Source organism: Mixophyes fleayi, chromosome 9 (assembly GCF_038048845.1).
Source record: "Mixophyes fleayi isolate aMixFle1 chromosome 9, aMixFle1.hap1, whole genome shotgun sequence".
NCBI lineage: Eukaryota > Metazoa > Chordata > Amphibia > Anura > Limnodynastidae > Mixophyes > Mixophyes fleayi.
This window is the reverse complement of record NC_134410.1, coordinates 124,327,672-124,348,940: the sequence shown is the minus strand read 5'-3', so window position 1 is coordinate 124,348,940 and position 21,269 is coordinate 124,327,672. Positions and strand designations below refer to the sequence as shown.

The 21,269-nt window shown below is 50.8% G+C and overlaps 1 protein-coding gene across 2 annotated transcripts in view; it reads left to right on the top strand.

Annotated features, from left to right (window-relative positions):
• Nucleotides 1-1,204: 1,204 nt before the first annotated feature.
• Nucleotides 1,205-21,269, top strand: part of CDK16 (cyclin dependent kinase 16) — a 48,051-nt gene continuing 27,986 nt past the window's right edge. The window contains exon 1 of one of the 2 annotated variants that reach the window (XM_075185523.1): nt 1,205-1,363. The gene's annotated coding sequence lies outside the window, so the exon portion shown is untranslated. The remainder of the gene's footprint in view (nt 1,364-21,269) is intronic. The other variant, XM_075185522.1, reaches the window with a different exon arrangement.

Below are 21,269 nucleotides of genomic sequence, written 5' to 3'. Positions count from 1 at the left end.
GGGGGAGGGGGCAGGATGAGGTATATACCACGGGAAGGGGGCAGGATGAGGTATATACCCCGGAGGATGGGGCAGGATGAGGTATATAGCCCGAGGGAGGGGGCAGGATGAGGTATATACCACGGGGAGGGGGCAGGATAAGGTGTATACCACGGGGGAGGGGGCAGGATGAGGTGTATACCACGGGGAGGGGGCAGGATGAGGTATATACCCCGGAGGATGGGGCAGGATGAGGTATATACCCCGGAGGATGGGGCAGGATGAGGTATATAGCCCGAGGGAGGGGGCAGGATGAGGTATATACCACGGGGGAGGGGGCAGGATGAGGTGTATACCACGGGGGAGGGGGCAGGATGAGGTGTATACCACGGGGAGGGGGCAGGATGAGGTATATACCACGGGGAGGGGGCAGGATGAGGTATATACCACGGGGGGGGAGGATGAGGTATATACCCCGGAGGATGGGGCAGGATGAGGTATATACCACGGGGGAGGGGGCAGGATGAGGTATATAGCCCGAGGGAGGGGGCAGGATGAGGTATATACCACGGGGAGGGGGCAGGATGAGGTGTATACCACGGGGAGGGGGCAGGATGAGGTATATACCACGGGGAGGGGGCAGGATGAGGTATATACCACGGGGAGGGGTCAGGATGAGGTATATACCCCGGGGGAGGGGGCAGGATGAGGTATATACCACGGGGAGGGGGCAGGATGAGGTATATACCACGGGGGAGGGGGCAGGATGAGGTATATACCACGGGGGAGGGGGGGCAGGATGAGGTATATACCCCGGAGGATGGGGCAGGATGAGGTATATAGCCCGAGGGAGGGGGCAGGATGAGGTATATACCCCGGAGGATGGGGCAGGATGAGGTATATAACACGGGGGAGGGGGCAGGATGAGGTATATACCACGGGGAGGGGGCAGGATGAGGTATATACCCCGGAGGATGGGGCAGGATGAGGTATATACCCCGGAGGATGGGGCAGGATGAGGTATATACCACAGGGGAGGGGGCAGGATGAGGTATATACCCCGGAGGATGGGGCAGGATGAGGTATATAGCCCGAGGGAGGGGGCAGGATGAGGTATATACCACGGGGGAGGGGGCAGGATGAGGTATATACCACGGGGGAGGGGGCAGGATGAGGTATATACCACGGGGAGGGGGCAGGATGAGGTATATACCCCGGAGGATGGGGCAGGAAGAGGCGGAGACGACGACGCAGCAGTAGGAGGAGGAGAGATGGCCGCACAGCGGGGGGAGAACGGCTCGGGAACAATGGCTGAGGATTACAGAGAACTGGCCGGGCCTGCACCGTGTCACTGACCCCCCCCCCCCTGCCCTACACACACCGGGTGAGACACCGGGAGCGGTGCATTGTGGGACAGTGCGGTAACGGGTGTATAGGAATAGCAGAGAGGACGGGATCAGGATGTAGTGCTGTCACAGGGTGTATAGGAATAGCAGAGAGGACAGGATCAGGGTGTAGTGCTGTCACTGGGTGTATAGGAATAGCAGAGAGGACAGGATCAGGATGTAGTGCTGTCACAGGGTGTATAGGAATAGCAGAGAGGACAGGATCAGGATGTAGTGCTGTCACAGGGTGTATAGGAATAGCAGAGAGGACAGGATCAGGATGTAGTGCTGTCACAGGGTGTATAGGAATAGCAGAGAGGACAGGATCAGGATGAGGTGCTGTCACAGGGTGTATAGGAATAGCAGAGGGGACAGGATCAGGATGAGGTGCTGTCACAGGGTGTATAGGAATAGCAGAGGAGACAGGATCAGGATGTAGTGCTGCCACTGGGTGTATAGGAATAGCAGAGAGGACAGGATCAGGATGAGGTGCTGTCACAGGGTGTATAGGAATAGCAGAGAGGACAGGATCAGGATGAGGTGCTGTCACAGGGTGTATAGGAATAGCAGAGGGGACAGGATCAGGATGAGGTGCTGTCACAGGGTGTATAGGAATAGCAGAGGGGACAGGATCAGGATGTAGTGCTGCCACTGGGTGTATAGGAATAGCAGAGAGGACAGGATCAGGATGAGGTGCTGTCACAGGGTGTATAGGAATAGCAGAGAGGACGGGATCAGGGTGTAGTGCTGTCACTGGGTGTATAGGAATAGCAGAGAGGACATGATCAGGATGTAGTGCTGTCACAGGGTGTATAGGAATAGCAGAGAGGACAGGATTAGGGTGTAGTGCTGTCACAGGGTGTACAGGAATAGCAGGGAGGACAGGATCAGGATGTAGTGCTGTCACAGGGTGTATAGGAATAGCAGAGAGGACAGGATCAGGATGTAGTGCTGTCACAGGGTGTATAGGAATATTAGGGAGGACAGGATCAGGATGTAGTGCTGTCACAGGGTGTATGGGAATAGCAGGGAGGACAGGATCAGGATGTAGTGCTGTCACAGGGTGTATAGGAATAGCAGAGGGGACAGGATCAGGATGTAGTGCTGTCACTGGGTGTATAGGAATAGCAGAGAGGACAGGATCAGGATGTAGTGCTGTCACTGGGTGTATAGGAATAGCAGAGAGGACAGGATCAGGGTGTAGTGCTGTCACAGGGTGTATAGGAATAGCAAAGAGGACAGGATCAGGGTGTAGTGCTGTCACAGGGTGTATAGGAATAGCAAAGAGGACAGGATCAGGGTGTAGTGCTGTCACAGGGTGTATAGGAATAGCAGAGAGGACAGGATCAGGATGTAGTGCTGTCACAGGGTGTATAGAAATAGCAGAGGGGACGGGATCAAGATGAGGTGCTGTCACTGGGTGCATAGGAATAGCAGGGAGGCCGGGATCAGGATGTAGTGCTGTCACAGGGTGTATAGGAATAGCAGAGAGGACAGGATCAGGATGTGGTGCTGTCACAGGGTGTATAGGAATAGCAGAGAGGACAGGATCAGGATGAGGTGCTGTCACAGGGTGTATAGGAATAGCAGAGGGGACAGGATCAGGATGAGGTGCTGTCACAGGGTGTATAGGAATAGCAGAGGGGACAGGATCAGGATGTAGTGCTGCCACTGGGTGTATAGGAATAGCAGAGAGGACAGGATCAGGATGAGGTGCTGTCACAGGGTGTATAGGAATAGCAGAGAGGACGGGATCAGGGTGTAGTGCTGTCACTGGGTATATAGGAATAGCAGAGAGGACATGATCAGGATGTAGTGCTGTCACAGGGTGTATAGGAATAGCAGAGAGGACAGGATTAGGGTGTAGTGCTGTCACAGGGTGTACAGGAATAGCAGGAAGGACAGGATCAGGATGTAGTGCTGTCACAGGGTGTATAGGAATAGCAGAAAGGACAGAATCAGGATGTAGTGCTGTCACTGGGTGTATAGGAATAGCAGAGAGGACAGAATCAGGATGTAGTGCGGTAACGGGTGTATAGGAATAGCAGAGAGGACAGGATCAGGATGTAGTGCTGTCACAGGGTGTATAGGAATAGCAGAGAGGACAGGATCAGGATGTAGTGCTGTCACAGGGTGTATAGGAATAGCAGAGAGGACAGGATCAGGATGTAGTGCTCTCACAGGGTGTATGGGAATAGCTGGGAGGACAGGATCAGGATGTAGTGCTGTCACAGGGTGTATGGGAATAGCAGAGAGGACAGGATCAGGATGTAGTGCTGTCACTGGGTGTATAGGAATAGCAGAGAGGACAGGATCAGGGTGTAGTGCTGTCACAGGGTGTATAGGAATAGCAAAGAGGACAGGATCAGGGTGTAGTGCTGTCACAGGGTGTATAGGAATAGCAGAGAGGACAGAATCAGGATGTAGTGCTGTCACAGGGTGTATAGGAATAGCAGAGAGGACAGGATCAGGATGTAGTGCTGTCACAGGGTGTATAGGAATAGCAGAGAGGACAGGATCAGGATGTAGTGCTGTCACAGGGTGTATAGGAATAGCAGAGAGGACAGGATCAGGATGTAGTGCTCTCACAGGGTGTATGGGAATAGCTGGGAGGACAGGATCAGGATGTAGTGCTGTCACAGGGTGTATAGGAATAGCAGAGAGGACAGGATCAGGATGTAGTGCTGTCACTGGGTGTATAGGAATAGCAGAGAGGACAGGATCAGGGTGTAGTGCTGTCACAGGGTGTATAGGAATAGCAAAGAGGACAGGATCAGGGTGTAGTTCTGTCACAGGGTGTATAGGAATAGCAGAGAGGACAGAATCAGGATGTAGTGCTGTCACAGGGTGTATAGGAATAGCAGAGAGGACAGGATCAGGATGTAGTGCTGTCACAGGGTGTATAGTAATAGGAGGGAGTACAGGATCAGGATGTAGCGCTGTCACAGGGTGTATAGGAATAGCAGAGAGGACAGGATCAGGATGTAGTGCTGTCACAGGGTGTATGGGAATAGCAGAGAGGACAGGATCAGGATGTAGTGCTCTCACAGGGTGTATGGGAATAGCTGGGAGGACAGGATCAGGATGTAGTGCTGTCACAGGGTGTATAGGAATAGCAGAGAGGACAGGATCAGGATGTAGTGCTGTCACTGGGTGTATAGGAATAGCAGAGAGGACAGGATCAGGGTGTAGTGCTGTCACAGGGTGTATAGGAATAGCAAAGAGGACAGGATCAGGGTGTAGTGCTGTCACAGGGTGTATAGGAATAGCAGAGAGGACAGAATCAGGATGTAGTGCTGTCACAGGGTGTATAGGAATAGTAGAGAGGACAGGATCAGGATGTATTGCTGTCACAGGGTGTATAGGAATAGCAGGGAGGACAGGATCAGGATGTAGTACTGTCACAGGGTGTATAGGAATAGCAGGGAGGACAGGATCAGGATGTGGTGCTGTCACAGGGTGTATAGGAATAGCAGGGAGGACAGGATCAGGATGTGGTGCTGTCACAGGGTGTATAGGAATAGCAGAGAGGACAGGATCAGGATGTAGTGCTGTCACAGGGTGTATAGGAATAGCAGAGAGGACAGGATCAGGATGTAGTGCTGTCACAGGGTGTATAGGAATAGTAGAGAGGACAGGATCAGGATGTATTGCTGTCACAGGGTGTATAGGAATAGCAGGGAGGACAGGATCAGGATGTAGTACTGTCACAGGGTGTATAGGAATAGCAGGGAGGACAGGATCAGGATGTGGTGCTGTCACAGGGTGTATAGGAATAGCAGGGAGGACAGGATCAGGATGTGGTGCTGTCACAGGGTGTATAGGAATAGCAGAGAGGACAGGATCAGGATGTAGTGCTGTCACAGGGTGTATAGGAATAGCAGAGAGGACAGGATCAGAGTGTAGTGCTCTCACAGGGTGTATAGGAATAGCAGGGAGGCCGGGATCAGGATGTAGTGCTGTCACAGGGTGTATAGGAATAGCAGAGAGGACAGGATCAGGATGTAGTGCTGTCACAGGGTGTATAGGAATAGCAGAGAGGACAGGATCAGGATGTAGTGCTGTCACAGGGTGTATAGGAATAGCAGAGAGGACAGGATCAGGGTGTAGTGCTGTCACTGGGTGTATAGGAATAGCAGAGAGGACAGGATCAGGATGTAGTGCTGTCACAGGGTGTATAGGAATAGCAGAGAGGACAGGATCAGGGTGTAGTGCTGTCACTGGGTGTATAGGAATACAGAGGACATGATCAGGATGAGGTGCTGTCACAGGGTGTATAGGAATAACAGTGGGGACAGGATCAGGATGTAGTGCTGCCACTGGGTGTATAGGAATAGCAGAGAGGACAGGATCAGGATGAGGTGCTGTCACAGGGTGTATAGGAATAGCAGAGAGGACGGGATCAGGGTGTAGTGCTGTCACAGGGTGTATAGGAATAGCAGAGAGGACAGGATCAGGATGTAGTGCTGTCACAGGGTGTATAGGAATAGCAGAGAGGACAGGATCAGGATGAGGTGCTGTCACAGGGTGTATAGGAATAGCAGAGGGGACAGGATCAGGATGTAGTGCTGTCACTGGGTGTATAGGAATAGCAGAGAGGACAGGATCAGGGTGTAGTGCTGTCACAGGGTGTATAGGAATAGCAAAGAGGACAGGATCAGGGTGTAGTGCTGTCACAGGGTGTATAGGAATAGCAGAGAGGACAGGATCAGGATGTAGTGCTGTCACAGGGTGTATAGGAATAGCAGAGGGGACGGGATCAAGATGAGGTGCTGTCACTGGGTGCATAGGAATAGCAGGGAGGCCGGGATCAGGATGTAGTGCTGTCACAGGGTGTATAGGAATAGCAGAGAGGACAGGATCAGGATGTAGTGCTGTCACAGGGTGTATAGGAATAGCAGAGAGGACAGGATCAGGATGTAGTGCTGTCACAGGGTGTATAGGAATAGCAGAGAGGACATGATCAGGGTGTAGTGCTGTCACTGGGTGTATAGGAATAGCAGAGAGGACAGGATCAGGATGTAGTGCTGTCACAGGGTGTATAGGAATAGCAGAGAGGACAGGATCAGGATGTAGTGCTGTCACAGGGTGTATAGGAATAGCAGAGAGGACAGGATCAGGATGTGGTGCTGTCACAGGGTGTATAGGAATAGCAGAGAGGACAGGATCAGGATGAGGTGCTGTCACAGGGTGTATAGGAATAGCAGAGGGGACAGGATCAGGATGAGGTGCTGTCACAGGGTGTATAGGAATAGCAGAGGGGACAGGATCAGGATGTAGTGCTGCCACTGGGTGTATAGGAATAGCAGAGAGGACAGGATCAGGATGAGGTGCTGTCACAGGGTGTATAGGAATAGCAGAGAGGACGGGATCAGGGTGTAGTGCTGTCACTGGGTATATAGGAATAGCAGAGAGGACATGATCAGGATGTAGTGCTGTCACAGGGTGTATAGGAATAGCAGAGGGGACAGGATCAGGATGTAGTGCTGTCACTGGGTGTATAGGAATAGCAGAGAGGACAGGATCAGGGTGTAGTGCTGTCACAGGGTGTATAGGAATAGCAAAGAGGACAGGATCAGGGTGTAGTGCTGTCACAGGGTGTATAGGAATAGCAGAGAGGACAGGATCAGGATGTAGTGCTGTCACAGGGTGTATAGGAATAGCAGAGGGGACGGGATCAAGATGAGGTGCTGTCACTGGGTGCATAGGAATAGCAGGGAGGCCGGGATCAGGATGTAGTGCTGTCACAGGGTGTATAGGAATAGCAGAGAGGACAGGATCAGGATGTAGTGCTGTCACAGGGTGTATAGGAATAGCAGAGAGGACAGGATCAGGATGTAGTGCTGTCACAGGGTGTATAGGAATAGCAGAGAGGACATGATCAGGGTGTAGTGCTGTCACTGGGTGTATAGGAATAGCAGAGAGGACAGGATCAGGATGTAGTGCTGTCACAGGGTGTATAGGAATAGCAGAGAGGACAGGATCAGGATGTAGTGCTGTCACAGGGTGTATAGGAATAGCAGAGAGGACAGGATCAGGATGTGGTGCTGTCACAGGGTGTATAGGAATAGCAGAGAGGACAGGATCAGGATGAGGTGCTGTCACAGGGTGTATAGGAATAGCAGAGGGGACAGGATCAGGATGAGGTGCTGTCACAGGGTGTATAGGAATAGCAGAGGGGACAGGATCAGGATGTAGTGCTGCCACTGGGTGTATAGGAATAGCAGAGAGGACAGGATCAGGATGAGGTGCTGTCACAGGGTGTATAGGAATAGCAGAGAGGACGGGATCAGGGTGTAGTGCTGTCACTGGGTATATAGGAATAGCAGAGAGGACATGATCAGGATGTAGTGCTGTCACAGGGTGTATAGGAATAGCAGAGAGGACAGGATTAGGGTGTAGTGCTGTCACAGGGTGTACAGGAATAGCAGGGAGGACAGGATCAGGATGTAGTGCTGTCACAGGGTGTATAGGAATAGCAGAAAGGACAGAATCAGGATGTAGTGCTGTCACAGGGTGTATAGGAATAGCAGAGAGGACAGGATCAGGATGTAGTGCTGTCACAGGGTGTATAGGAATAGCAGAGAGGACAGGATCAGGATGTAGTGCTGTCACAGGGTGTATAGGAATAGCAGAGAGGACAGGATCAGGATGTAGTGCTCTCACAGGGTGTATGGGAATAGCTGGGAGGACAGGATCAGGATGTAGTGCTGTCACTGGGTGTATAGGAATAGCAGAGAGGACAGGATCAGGATGTAGTGCTGTCACAGGGTGTATAGGAATAGCAGAGAGGACAGGATCAGGATGTAGTGCTGTCACAGGGTGTATAGGAATAGTAGAGAGGACAGGATCAGGATGTATTGCTGTCACAGGGTGTATAGGAATAGCAGGGAGGACAGGATCAGGATGTAGTACTGTCACAGGGTGTATAGGAATAGCAGGGAGGACAGGATCAGGATGTGGTGCTGTCACAGGGTGTATAGGAATAGCAGGGAGGACAGGATCAGGATGTGGTGCTGTCACAGGGTGTATAGGAATAGCAGAGAGGACAGGATCAGGATGTAGTGCTGTCACAGGGTGTATAGGAATAGCAGAGAGGACAGGATCAGAGTGTAGTGCTCTCACAGGGTGTATAGGAATAGCAGGGAGGCCGGGATCAGGATGTAGTGCTGTCACAGGGTGTATAGGAATAGCAGAGAGGACAGGATCAGGATGTAGTGCTGTCACAGGGTGTATAGGAATAGCAGAGAGGACAGGATCAGGATGTAGTGCTGTCACAGGGTGTATAGGAATAGCAGAGAGGACAGGATCAGGGTGTAGTGCTGTCACTGGGTGTATAGGAATAGCAGAGAGGACAGGATCAGGATGTAGTGCTGTCACAGGGTGTATAGGAATAGCAGAGAGGACAGGATCAGGGTGTAGTGCTGTCACTGGGTGTATAGGAATACAGAGGACATGATCAGGATGAGGTGCTGTCACAGGGTGTATAGGAATAACAGTGGGGACAGGATCAGGATGTAGTGCTGCCACTGGGTGTATAGGAATAGCAGAGAGGACAGGATCAGGATGAGGTGCTGTCACAGGGTGTATAGGAATAGCAGAGAGGACGGGATCAGGGTGTAGTGCTGTCACAGGGTGTATAGGAATAGCAGAGAGGACAGGATCAGGATGTAGTGCTGTCACAGGGTGTATAGGAATAGCAGAGAGGACAGGATCAGGATGAGGTGCTGTCACAGGGTGTATAGGAATAGCAGAGGGGACAGGATCAGGATGTAGTGCTGTCACTGGGTGTATAGGAATAGCAGAGAGGACAGGATCAGGGTGTAGTGCTGTCACAGGGTGTATAGGAATAGCAAAGAGGACAGGATCAGGGTGTAGTGCTTTCACAGGGTGTATAGGAATAGCAGAGAGGACAGGATCAGGATGTAGTGCTGTCACAGGGTGTATAGGAATAGCAGAGGGGACGGGATCAAGATGAGGTGCTGTCACTGGGTGCATAGGAATAGCAGGGAGGCCGGGATCAGGATGTAGTGCTGTCACAGGGTGTATAGGAATAGCAGAGAGGACAGGATCAGGATGTAGTGCTGTCACAGGGTGTATAGGAATAGCAGAGAGGACAGGATCAGGATGTAGTGCTGTCACAGGGTGTATAGGAATAGCAGAGAGGACATGATCAGGGTGTAGTGCTGTCACTGGGTGTATAGGAATAGCAGAGAGGACAGGATCAGGATGTAGTGCTGTCACAGGGTGTATAGGAATAGCAGAGAGGACAGGATCAGGATGTAGTGCTGTCACAGGGTGTATAGGAATAGCAGAGAGGACAGGATCAGGATGTGGTGCTGTCACAGGGTGTATAGGAATAGCAGAGAGGACAGGATCAGGATGAGGTGCTGTCACAGGGTGTATAGGAATAGCAGAGGGGACAGGATCAGGATGAGGTGCTGTCACAGGGTGTATAGGAATAGCAGAGGGGACAGGATCAGGATGTAGTGCTGCCACTGGGTGTATAGGAATAGCAGAGAGGACAGGATCAGGATGAGGTGCTGTCACAGGGTGTATAGGAATAGCAGAGAGGACGGGATCAGGGTGTAGTGCTGTCACTGGGTATATAGGAATAGCAGAGAGGACATGATCAGGATGTAGTGCTGTCACAGGGTGTATAGGAATAGCAGAGAGGACAGGATTAGGGTGTAGTGCTGTCACAGGGTGTACAGGAATAGCAGGGAGGACAGGATCAGGATGTAGTGCTGTCACAGGGTGTATAGGAATAGCAGAAAGGACAGAATCAGGATGTAGTGCTGTCACAGGGTGTATAGGAATAGCAGAGAGGACAGGATCAGGATGTAGTGCTGTCACAGGGTGTATAGGAATAGCAGAGAGGACAGGATCAGGATGTAGTGCTGTCACAGGGTGTATAGGAATAGCAGAGAGGACAGGATCAGGATGTAGTGCTCTCACAGGGTGTATGGGAATAGCTGGGAGGACAGGATCAGGATGTAGTGCTGTCACAGGGTGTATAGGAATAGCTGGGAGGACAGGATCAGGATGTAGTGCTGTCACAGGGTGTATAGGAATAGCAGAGAGGACAGGATCAGGATGTAGTGCTGTCACTGGGTGTATAGGAATAGCAGAGAGGACAGGATCAGGGTGTAGTGCTGTCACAGGGTGTATAGGAATAGCAAAGAGGACAGGATCAGGGTGTAGTGCTGTCACAGGGTGTATAGGAATAGCAGAGAGGACAGAATCAGGATGTAGTGCTGTCACAGGGTGTATAGGAATAGCAGAGAGGACAGGATCAGGATGTAGTGCTGTCACAGGGTGTATAGGAATAGGAGGGAGTACAGGATCAGGATGTAGCGCTGTCACAGGGTGTATAGGAATAGCAGAGAGGACAGGATCAGGATGTAGTGCTGTCACAGGGTGTATGGGAATAGCAGAGAGGACAGGATCAGGATGTAGTGCTCTCACAGGGTGTATGGGAATAGCTGGGAGGACAGGATCAGGATGTAGTGCTGTCACAGGGTGTATAGGAATAGCAGAGAGGACAGGATCAGGGTGTAGTGCTGTCACAGGGTGTATAGGAATAGCAGAGAGGACAGAATCAGGATGTAGTGCTGTCACAGGGTGTATAGGAATAGCAGAGAGGACAGGATCAGGATGTAGTGCTGTCACAGGGTGTATAGGAATAGCAGAGAGGACAGGATCAGGATGTAGTGCTGTCACAGGGTGTATAGGAATAGCAGAGAGGACAGGATCAGGATGTAGTGCTGTCACAGGGTGTATAGGAATAGCAGAGAGGACAGGATCAGGATGTAGTGCTGTCACAGGGTGTATAGGAATAGCAGAGAGGACAGGATCAGGATGTAGTGCTCTCACAGGGTGTATGGGAATAGCTGGGAGGACAGGATCAGGATGTAGTGCTGTCACAGGGTGTATAGGAATAGCAGAGAGGACAGGATCAGGATGTAGTGCTGTCACTGGGTGTATAGGAATAGCAGAGAGGACAGGATCAGGGTGTAGTGCTGTCACAGGGTGTATAGGAATAGCAAAGAGGACAGGATCAGGGTGTAGTGCTGTCACAGGGTGTATAGGAATAGCAGAGAGGACAGAATCAGGATGTAGCGCTGTCACAGGGTGTATAGGAATAGCAGAGAGGACAGGATCAGGATGTAGTGCTGTCACAGGGTGTATAGGAATAGGAGGGAGTACAGGATCAGGATGTAGCGCTGTCACAGGGTGTATAGGAATAGCAGAGAGGACAGGATCAGGATGTAGTGCTGTCACAGGGTGTATGGGAATAGCAGAGAGGACAGGATCAGGATGTAGTGCTCTCACAGGGTGTATGGGAATAGCTGGGAGGACAGGATCAGGATGTAGTGCTGTCACAGGGTGTATAGGAATAGCAGAGAGGACAGGATCAGGATGTAGTGCTGTCACTGGGTGTATAGGAATAGCAGAGAGGACAGGATCAGGGTGTAGTGCTGTCACAGGGTGTATAGGAATAGCAAAGAGGACAGGATCAGGGTGTAGTGCTGTCACAGGGTGTATAGGAATAGCAGAGAGGACAGGATCAGGATGTAGTGCTGTCACAGGGTGTATAGGAATAGCAGAGGGGACAGGATCAGGATGTAGTGCTGTCACTGGGTGTATAGGAATAGCAGAGAGGACAGGATCAGGGTGTAGTGCTGTCACAGGGTGTATAGGAATAGCAAAGAGGACAGGATCAGGGTGTAGTGCTGTCACAGGGTGTATAGGAATAGCAGAGAGGACAGGATCAGGATGTAGTGCTGTCACAGGGTGTATAGGAATAGCAGAGGGGACGGGATCAAGATGAGGTGCTGTCACTGGGTGCATAGGAATAGCAGGGAGGCCGGGATCAGGATGTAGTGCTGTCACAGGGTGTATAGGAATAGCAGAGAGGACAGGATCAGGATGTAGTGCTGTCACAGGGTGTATAGGAATAGCAGAGAGGACAGGATCAGGATGTAGTGCTGTCACAGGGTGTATAGGAATAGCAGAGAGGACGGGATCAGGGTGTAGTGCTGTCACTGGGTATATAGGAATAGCAGAGAGGACATGATCAGGATGTAGTGCTGTCACAGGGTGTATAGGAATAGCAGAGAGGACAGGATTAGGGTGTAGTGCTGTCACAGGGTGTACAGGAATAGTAGGGAGGACAGGATCAGGATGTAGTGCTGTCACAGGGTGTATAGGAATAGCAGAAAGGACAGAATCAGGATGTAGTGCTCTCACAGGGTGTATGGGAATAGCTGGGAGGACAGGATCAGGATGTAGTGCTGTCACAGGGTGTATAGGAATAGCAGAGAGGACAGGATCAGGATGTAGTGCTGTCACTGGGTGTATAGGAATAGCAGAGAGGACAGGATCAGGGTGTAGTGCTGTCACAGGGTGTATAGGAATAGCAAAGAGGACAGGATCAGGGTGTAGTGCTGTCACTGGGTGTATAGGAATAGCAGAGAGGACAGGATCAGGGTGTAGTGCTGTCACAGGGTGTATAGGAATAGCAAAGAGGACAGGATCAGGGTGTAGTGCTGTCACAGGGTGTATAGGAATAGCAGAGAGGACAGAATCAGGATGTAGTGCTGTCACAGGGTGTATAGGAATAGTAGAGAGGACAGGATCAGGATGTAGTGCTGTCACAGGGTGTATAGGAATAGCAGGGAGGACAGGATCAGGATGTAGTACTGTCACAGGGTGTATAGGAATAGCAGAGAGGACAGGATCAGGATGAGGTGCTGTCACAGGGTGTATAGGAATAGCAGAGGGGACAGTATCAGGATGAGGTGCTGTCACAGGGTGTATAGGAATAGCAGAGGGGACAGGATCAGGATGTAGTGCTGCCACTGGGTGTATAGGAATAGCAGAGAGGACAGGATCAGGATGAGGTGCTGTCACAGGGTGTATAGGAATAGCAGAGAGGACGGGATCAGGGTGTAGTGCTGTCACTGGGTATATAGGAATAGCAGAGAGGACATGATCAGGATGTAGTGCTGTCACAGGGTGTATAGGAATAGCAGAGAGGACAGGATTAGGGTGTAGTGCTGTCACAGGGTGTACAGGAATAGCAGGGAGGACAGGATCAGGATGTAGTGCTGTCACAGGGTGTATAGGAATAGCAGAAAGGACAGAATCAGGATGTAGTGCTGTCACAGGGTGTATAGGAATAGCAGAGAGGACAGGATCAGGATGTAGTGCTGTCACAGGGTGTATAGGAATAGCAGAGAGGACAGGATCAGGATGTAGTGCTGTCACAGGGTGTATAGGAATAGCAGAGAGGACAGGATCAGGATGTAGTGCTCTCACAGGGTGTATGGGAATAGCTGGGAGGACAGGATCAGGATGTAGTGCTGTCACAGGGTGTATAGGAATAGCAGAGAGGACAGGATCAGGATGTAGTGCTGTCACTGGGTGTATAGGAATAGCAGAGAGGACAGGATCAGGATGTAGTGCTGTCACTGGGTGTATAGGAATAGCAGAGAGGACAGGATCAGGGTGTAGTGCTGTCACAGGGTGTATAGGAATAGCAAAGAGGACAGGATCAGGGTGTAGTGCTGTCACAGGGTGTATAGGAATAGCAGAGAGGACAGAATCAGGATGTAGTGCTGTCACAGGGTGTATAGGAATAGCAGAGAGGACAGGATCAGGATGTAGTGCTGTCACAGGGTGTATAGGAATAGGAGGGAGTACAGGATCAGGATGTAGTGCTGTCACAGGGTGTATAGGAATAGCAGAGAGGACAGGATCAGGATGTAGTGCTGTCACAGGGTGTATAGGAATAGCAGAGAGGACAGGATCAGGATGTACTGCTGTCACAGGGTGTATAGGAATAGCAGAGAGGACAGGATCAGGATGTAGTGCTCTCACAGGGTGTATGGGAATAGCTGGGAGGACAGGATCAGGATGTAGTGCTGTCACAGGGTGTATAGGAATAGCTGGGAGGACAGGATCAGGATGTAGTGCTGTCACATGGTGTATAGGAATAGCAGAGAGGACAGGATCAGGATGTAGTGCTGTCACTGGGTGTATAGGAATAGCAGAGAGGACAGGATCAGGGTGTAGTGCTGTCACAGGGTGTATAGGAATAGCAAAGAGGACAGGATCAGGGTGTAGTGCTGTCACAGGGTGTATAGGAATAGCAGAGAGGACAGAATCAGGATGTAGTGCTGTCACAGGGTGTATAGGAATAGCAGAGAGGACAGGATCAGGATGTAGTGCTGTCACAGGGTGTATAGGAATAGGAGGGAGTACAGGATCAGGATGTAGCGCTGTCACAGGGTGTATAGGAATAGCAGAGAGGACAGGATCAGGATGTAGTGCTGTCACAGGGTGTATGGGAATAGCAGAGAGGACAGGATCAGGATGTAGTGCTCTCACAGGGTGTATGGGAATAGCTGGGAGGACAGGATCAGGATGTAGTGCTGTCACAGGGTGTATAGGAATAGCAGAGAGGACAGGATCAGGGTGTAGTGCTGTCACAGGGTGTATAGGAATAGCAGAGAGGACAGAATCAGGATGTAGTGCTGTCACAGGGTGTATAGGAATAGCAGAGAGGACAGGATCAGGATGTAGTGCTGTCACAGGGTGTATAGGAATAGCAGAGAGGACAGGATCAGGATGTAGTGCTGTCACAGGGTGTATAGGAATAGCAAAGAGGACAGGATCAGGATGTAGTGCTCTCACAGGGTGTATGGGAATAGCTGGGAGGACAGGATCAGGATGTAGTGCTGTCACAGGGTGTATAGGAATAGCAGAGAGGACAGGATCAGGATGTAGTGCTGTCACTGGGTGTATAGGAATAGCAGAGAGGACAGGATCAGGGTGTAGTGCTGTCACAGGGTGTATAGGAATAGCAAAGAGGACAGGATCAGGGTGTAGTGCTGTCACAGGGTGTATAGGAATAGCAGAGAGGACAGAATCAGGATGTAGTGCTGTCACAGGGTGTATAGGAATAGCAGAGAGGACAGGATCAGGATGTAGTGCTGTCACAGGGTGTATAGGAATAGGAGGGAGTACAGGATCAGGATGTAGCGCTGTCACAGGGTGTATAGGAATAGCAGAGAGGACAGGATCAGGATGTAGTGCTGTCACAGGGTGTATGGGAATAGCAGAGAGGACAGGATCAGGATGTAGTGCTCTCACAGGGTGTATGGGAATAGCTGGGAGGACAGGATCAGGATGTAGTGCTGTCACAGGGTGTATAGGAATAGCAGAGAGGACAGGATCAGGATGTAGTGCTGTCACTGGGTGTATAGGAATAGCAGAGAGGACAGGATCAGGGTGTAGTGCTGTCACAGGGTGTATAGGAATAGCAAAGAGGACAGGATCAGGGTGTAGTGCTGTCACAGGGTGTATAGGAATAGCAGAGAGGACAGGATCAGGATGTAGTGCTGTCACAGGGTGTATAGGAATAGCAGAGGGGACAGGATCAGGATGTAGTGCTGTCACTGGGTGTATAGGAATAGCAGAGAGGACAGGATCAGGGTGTAGTGCTGTCACAGGGTGTATAGGAATAGCAAAGAGGACAGGATCAGGGTGTAGTGCTGTCACAGGGTGTATAGGAATAGCAGAGAGGACAGGATCAGGATGTAGTGCTGTCACAGGGTGTATAGGAATAGCAGAGGGGACGGGATCAAGATGAGGTGCTGTCACTGGGTGCATAGGAATAGCAGGGAGGCCGGGATCAGGATGTAGTGCTGTCACAGGGTGTATAGGAATAGCAGAGAGGACAGGATCAGGATGTAGTGCTGTCACAGGGTGTATAGGAATAGCAGAGAGGACAGGATCAGGATGTAGTGCTGTCACAGGGTGTATAGGAATAGCAGAGAGGACGGGATCAGGGTGTAGTGCTGTCACTGGGTATATAGGAATAGCAGAGAGGACATGATCAGGATGTAGTGCTGTCACAGGGTGTATAGGAATAGCAGAGAGGACAGGATTAGGGTGTAGTGCTGTCACAGGGTGTACAGGAATAGTAGGGAGGACAGGATCAGGATGTAGTGCTGTCACAGGGTGTATAGGAATAGCAGAAAGGACAGAATCAGGATGTAGTGCTCTCACAGGGTGTATGGGAATAGCTGGGAGGACAGGATCAGGATGTAGTGCTGTCACAGGGTGTATAGGAATAGCAGAGAGGACAGGATCAGGATGTAGTGCTGTCACTGGGTGTATAGGAATAGCAGAGAGGACAGGATCAGGGTGTAGTGCTGTCACAGGGTGTATAGGAATAGCAAAGAGGACAGGATCAGGGTGTAGTGCTGTCACTGGGTGTATAGGAATAGCAGAGAGGACAGGATCAGGGTGTAGTGCTGTCACAGGGTGTATAGGAATAGCAAAGAGGACAGGATCAGGGTGTAGTGCTGTCACAGGGTGTATAGGAATAGCAGAGAGGACAGAATCAGGATGTAGTGCTGTCACAGGGTGTATAGGAATAGTAGAGAGGACAGGATCAGGATGTAGTGCTGTCACAGGGTGTATAGGAATAGCAGGGAGGACAGGATCAGGATGTAGTACTGTCACAGGGTGTATAGGAATAGCAGAGAGGACAGGATCAGGATGAGGTGCTGTCACAGGGTGTATAGGAATAGCAGAGGGGACAGGATCAGGATGAGGTGCTGTCACAGGGTGTATAGGAATAGCAGAGGGGACAGGATCAGGATGTAGTGCTGCCACTGGGTGTATAGGAATAGCAGAGAGGACAGGATCAGGATGAGGTGCTGTCACAGGGTGTATAGGAATAGCAGAGAGGACGGGATCAGGGTGTAGTGCTGTCACTGGGTATATAGGAATAGCAGAGAGGACATGATCAGGATGTAGTGCTGTCACAGGGTGTATAGGAATAGCAGAGAGGACAGGATTAGGGTGTAGTGCTGTCACAGGGTGTACAGGAATAGCAGGGAGGACAGGATCAGGATGTAGTGCTGTCACAGGGTGTATAGGAATAGCAGAAAGGACAGAATCAGGATGTAGTGCTGTCACAGGGTGTATAGGAATAGCAGAGAGGACAGGATCAGGATGTAGTGCTGTCACAGGGTGTATAGGAATAGCAGAGAGGACAGGATCAGGATGTAGTGCTGTCACAGGGTGTATAGGAATAGCAGAGAGGACAGGATCAGGATGTAGTGCTCTCACAGGGTGTATGGGAATAGCTGGGAGGACAGGATCAGGATGTAGTGCTGTCACAGGGTGTATAGGAATAGCAGAGAGGACAGGATCAGGATGTAGTGCTGTCACTGGGTGTATAGGAATAGCAGAGAGGACAGGATCAGGATGTAGTGCTGTCACTGGGTGTATAGGAATAGCAGAGAGGACAGGATCAGGGTGTAGTGCTGTCACAGGGTGTATAGGAATAGCAAAGAGGACAGGATCAGGGTGTAGTGCTGTCACAGGGTGTATAGGAATAGCAGAGAGGACAGAATCAGGATGTAGTGCTGTCACAGGGTGTATAGGAATAGCAGAGAGGACAGGATCAGGATGTAGTGCTGTCACAGGGTGTATAGGAATAGGAGGGAGTACAGGATCAGGATGTAGCGCTGTCACAGGGTGTATAGGAATAGCAGAGAGGACAGGATCAGGATGTAGTGTTGTCACAGGGTGTATGGGAATAGCAGAGAGGACAGGATCAGGATGTAGTGCTCTCACAGGGTGTATGGGAATAGCTGGGAGGACAGGATCAGGATGTAGTGCTGTCACAGGGTGTATAGGAATAGCAGAGAGGACAGGATCAGGATGTAGTGCTGTCACTGGGTGTATAGGAATAGCAGAGAGGACAGGATCAGGGTGTAGTGCTGTCACAGGGTGTATAGGAATAGCAAAGAGGACAGGATCAGGGTGTAGTGCTGTCACAGGGTGTATAGGAATAGCAGAGAGGACAGGATCAGGATGTAGTGCTGTCACAGGGTGTATAGGAATAGCAGAGGGGACAGGATCAGGATGTAGTGCTGTCACTGGGTGTATAGGAATAGCAGAGAGGACAGGATCAGGGTGTAGTGCTGTCACAGGGTGTATAGGAATAGCAAAGAGGACAGGATCAGGGTGTAGTGCTGTCACAGGGTGTATAGGAATAGCAGAGAGGACAGGATCAGGATGTAGTGCTGTCACAGGGTGTATAGGAATAGCAGAGGGGACGGGATCAAGATGAGGTGCTGTCACTGGGTGCATAGGAATAGCAGGGAGGCCGGGATCAGGATGTAGTGCTGTCACAGGGTGTATAGGAATAGCAGAGAGGACAGGATCAGGATGTAGTGCTGTCACAGGGTGTATAGGAATAGCAGAGAGGACAGGATCAGGATGTAGTGCTGTCACAGGGTGTATAGGAATAGCAGAGAGGACGGGATCAGGGTGTAGTGCTGTCACTGGGTATATAGGAATAGCAGAGAGGACATGATCAGGATGTAGTGCTGTCACAGGGTGTATAGGAATAGCAGAGAGGACAGGATTAGGGTGTAGTGCTGTCACAGGGTGTACAGGAATAGTAGGGAGGACAGGATCAGGATGTAGTGCTGTCACAGGGTGTATAGGAATAGCAGAAAGGACAGAATCAGGATGTAGTGCTCTCACAGGGTGTATGGGAATAGCTGGGAGGACAGGATCAGGATGTAGTGCTGTCACAGGGTGTATAGGAATAGCAGAGAGGACAGGATCAGGGTGTAGTGCTGTCACATGGTGTATAGGAATATCAGAGAGGACAGGATCAGGATGTACTGCTGTCTCAGGGTGTATAGGAATAGCAGATAGGACAGGATCAGGATGAGGTGCAGTCACTGGGTGTATAGGAATAGCAGAGAGGACAGGATCAGGATGTAGTGCGGTAACGGGTGTATAGGAATAGCAGAGAGGACAGGATCAGCATGTAGTGCTGTCACTGGGTGTATAGGAATAGCAGAGAGGACAGGATCAGGATGTGGTGCTGTCACTGGGTGTATAGGAATTGCAGAGAGGACAGGATCAGGGTGTAGTGCTGTCACAGGGTGTATAGGAATAGCAGAGAGGACAGGATCAGAATGTATTGCTGTCACAGGGTGTATTGGAATAGCGGACAGGATCAGGGTGTAGTGCTGTCACAGGGTGTTTAGGAATAGCAGAGAGGACAGAATCAGGGTGTAGTGCTGTCACTGGGTGCATAGGAATAGCAGAGAGGACAGGATCAGGATGTAGTGCGGTATCGGGTGTATAGGTATAGTAGGGAGGACAGGATCAGGATGTGGTGCTGTCACAGGGTGTATAGGAATAGCAGAGAGGACAGGATCAGGGTGTAGTGCTGTCACTGGGTGTATAGGAATAGCAGAGAGGACAGGATCAGGGTGTAGTGCTGTCACAGGGTGTATAGGAATAGCAGAGAGGACAGGATCAGGGTGTAGTGCTGTCACAGGGTGTATAGGAATATCAGAGAGGACAGGATCAGGATGTACTGCTGTCTCAGGGTGTATAGGAATAGCAGATAGGACAGGATCAGGATGAGGTGCAGTCACTGGGTGTATAGGAATAGCAGAGAGGACAGAATCAGGATGTAGTGCTGTCACAGGGTGTATAGGAATAGCAGAGAGGACAGGATCAGGATGTAGTGCGGTAACGGGTGTATAGGAATAGCAGAGAGGACAGGATCAGGATGTGGTGCTGTCACTGGGTGTATAGGAATAGCAGAGAGGACAGGATCAGGGTGTAGTGCTGTCACAGGGTGTATAGGCATAGCAGAGAGGACAGGATCAGCATGTAGTGCTGTCACTGGGTGTATAGGAATAGCAGAGAGGACAGGATCAGGATGTGGTGCTGTCACTGGGTGTATAGGAATTGCAGAGAGGACAGGATCAGGGTGTAGTGCTGTCACAGGGTGTATAGGAATAGCAGAGAGGACGGGATCAGGATGTAGAGCTGTCACTGGGTGTATAGGAATAGCAGAGAGGACAGGATCAGGGTGTAGTGCTGTCACATGGTGTATAGGAATAGCAGAGAGGACAGGATCAGCATGTAGTGCTGTCACTGGGTGTATAGGAATAGCAGAGAGGACAGGATCAGTATGTGGTGCTGTCACTGGGTGTATAGGAATAGCAGAGAGGACAGAATCAGGATGAGGTGCTGTCACTGGGTGTATAGGAATAGCAGAGAGGACAGGATCAGGGTGTAGTGCTGTCACTGGGTGTATAGGAATAGCAGAGAGGACAGGATCAGGGTGTAGTGCTGTCACAGGGTGTATAGGAATAGCAGAGAGGACAGGATCAGGGTGTAGTGCTGTCACAGGGTGTATAGGAATATCAGAGAGGACAGGCTCAGGATGTACTGCTGTCTCAGGGTGTATAGGAATAGCAGAGGGGACAGGATCAGGATGAGGTGCTGTCACAGGGTGTATAGGAATAGCAGAGAGGACAGGATCAGGATGTAGTGCTGTCACAGGGTGTATAGGAATAGCAGAGAGGACAGGATCAGGATGTAGTGCTCTCACAGGGTGTATGGGAATAGCTGGGAGGACAGGATCAGGATGTAGTGCTGTCACAGGGTGTATAGGAATAGCAGAGAGGACAGGATCAGGATGTAGTGCTGTCACTGGGTGTATAGGAATAGCAGAGAGGACAGGATCAGGGTGTAGTGCTGTCACAGGGTGTATAGGAATAGCAAAGAGGACAGGATCAGGGTGTAGTGCTGTCACAGGGTGTATAGGAATAGCAGAGAGGACAGAATCAGGATGTAGTGCTGTCACAGGGTGTATAGGAATAGCAGAGAGGACAGGATCAGGATGTAGTGCTGTCACAGGGTGTATAGGAATAGGAGGGAGTACAGGATCAGGATGTAGCGCTGTCACAGGGTGTATAGGAATAGCAGAGAGGACAGGATCAGGATGTAGTGTTGTCACAGGGTGTATGGGAATAGCAGAGAGGACAGGATCAGGATGTA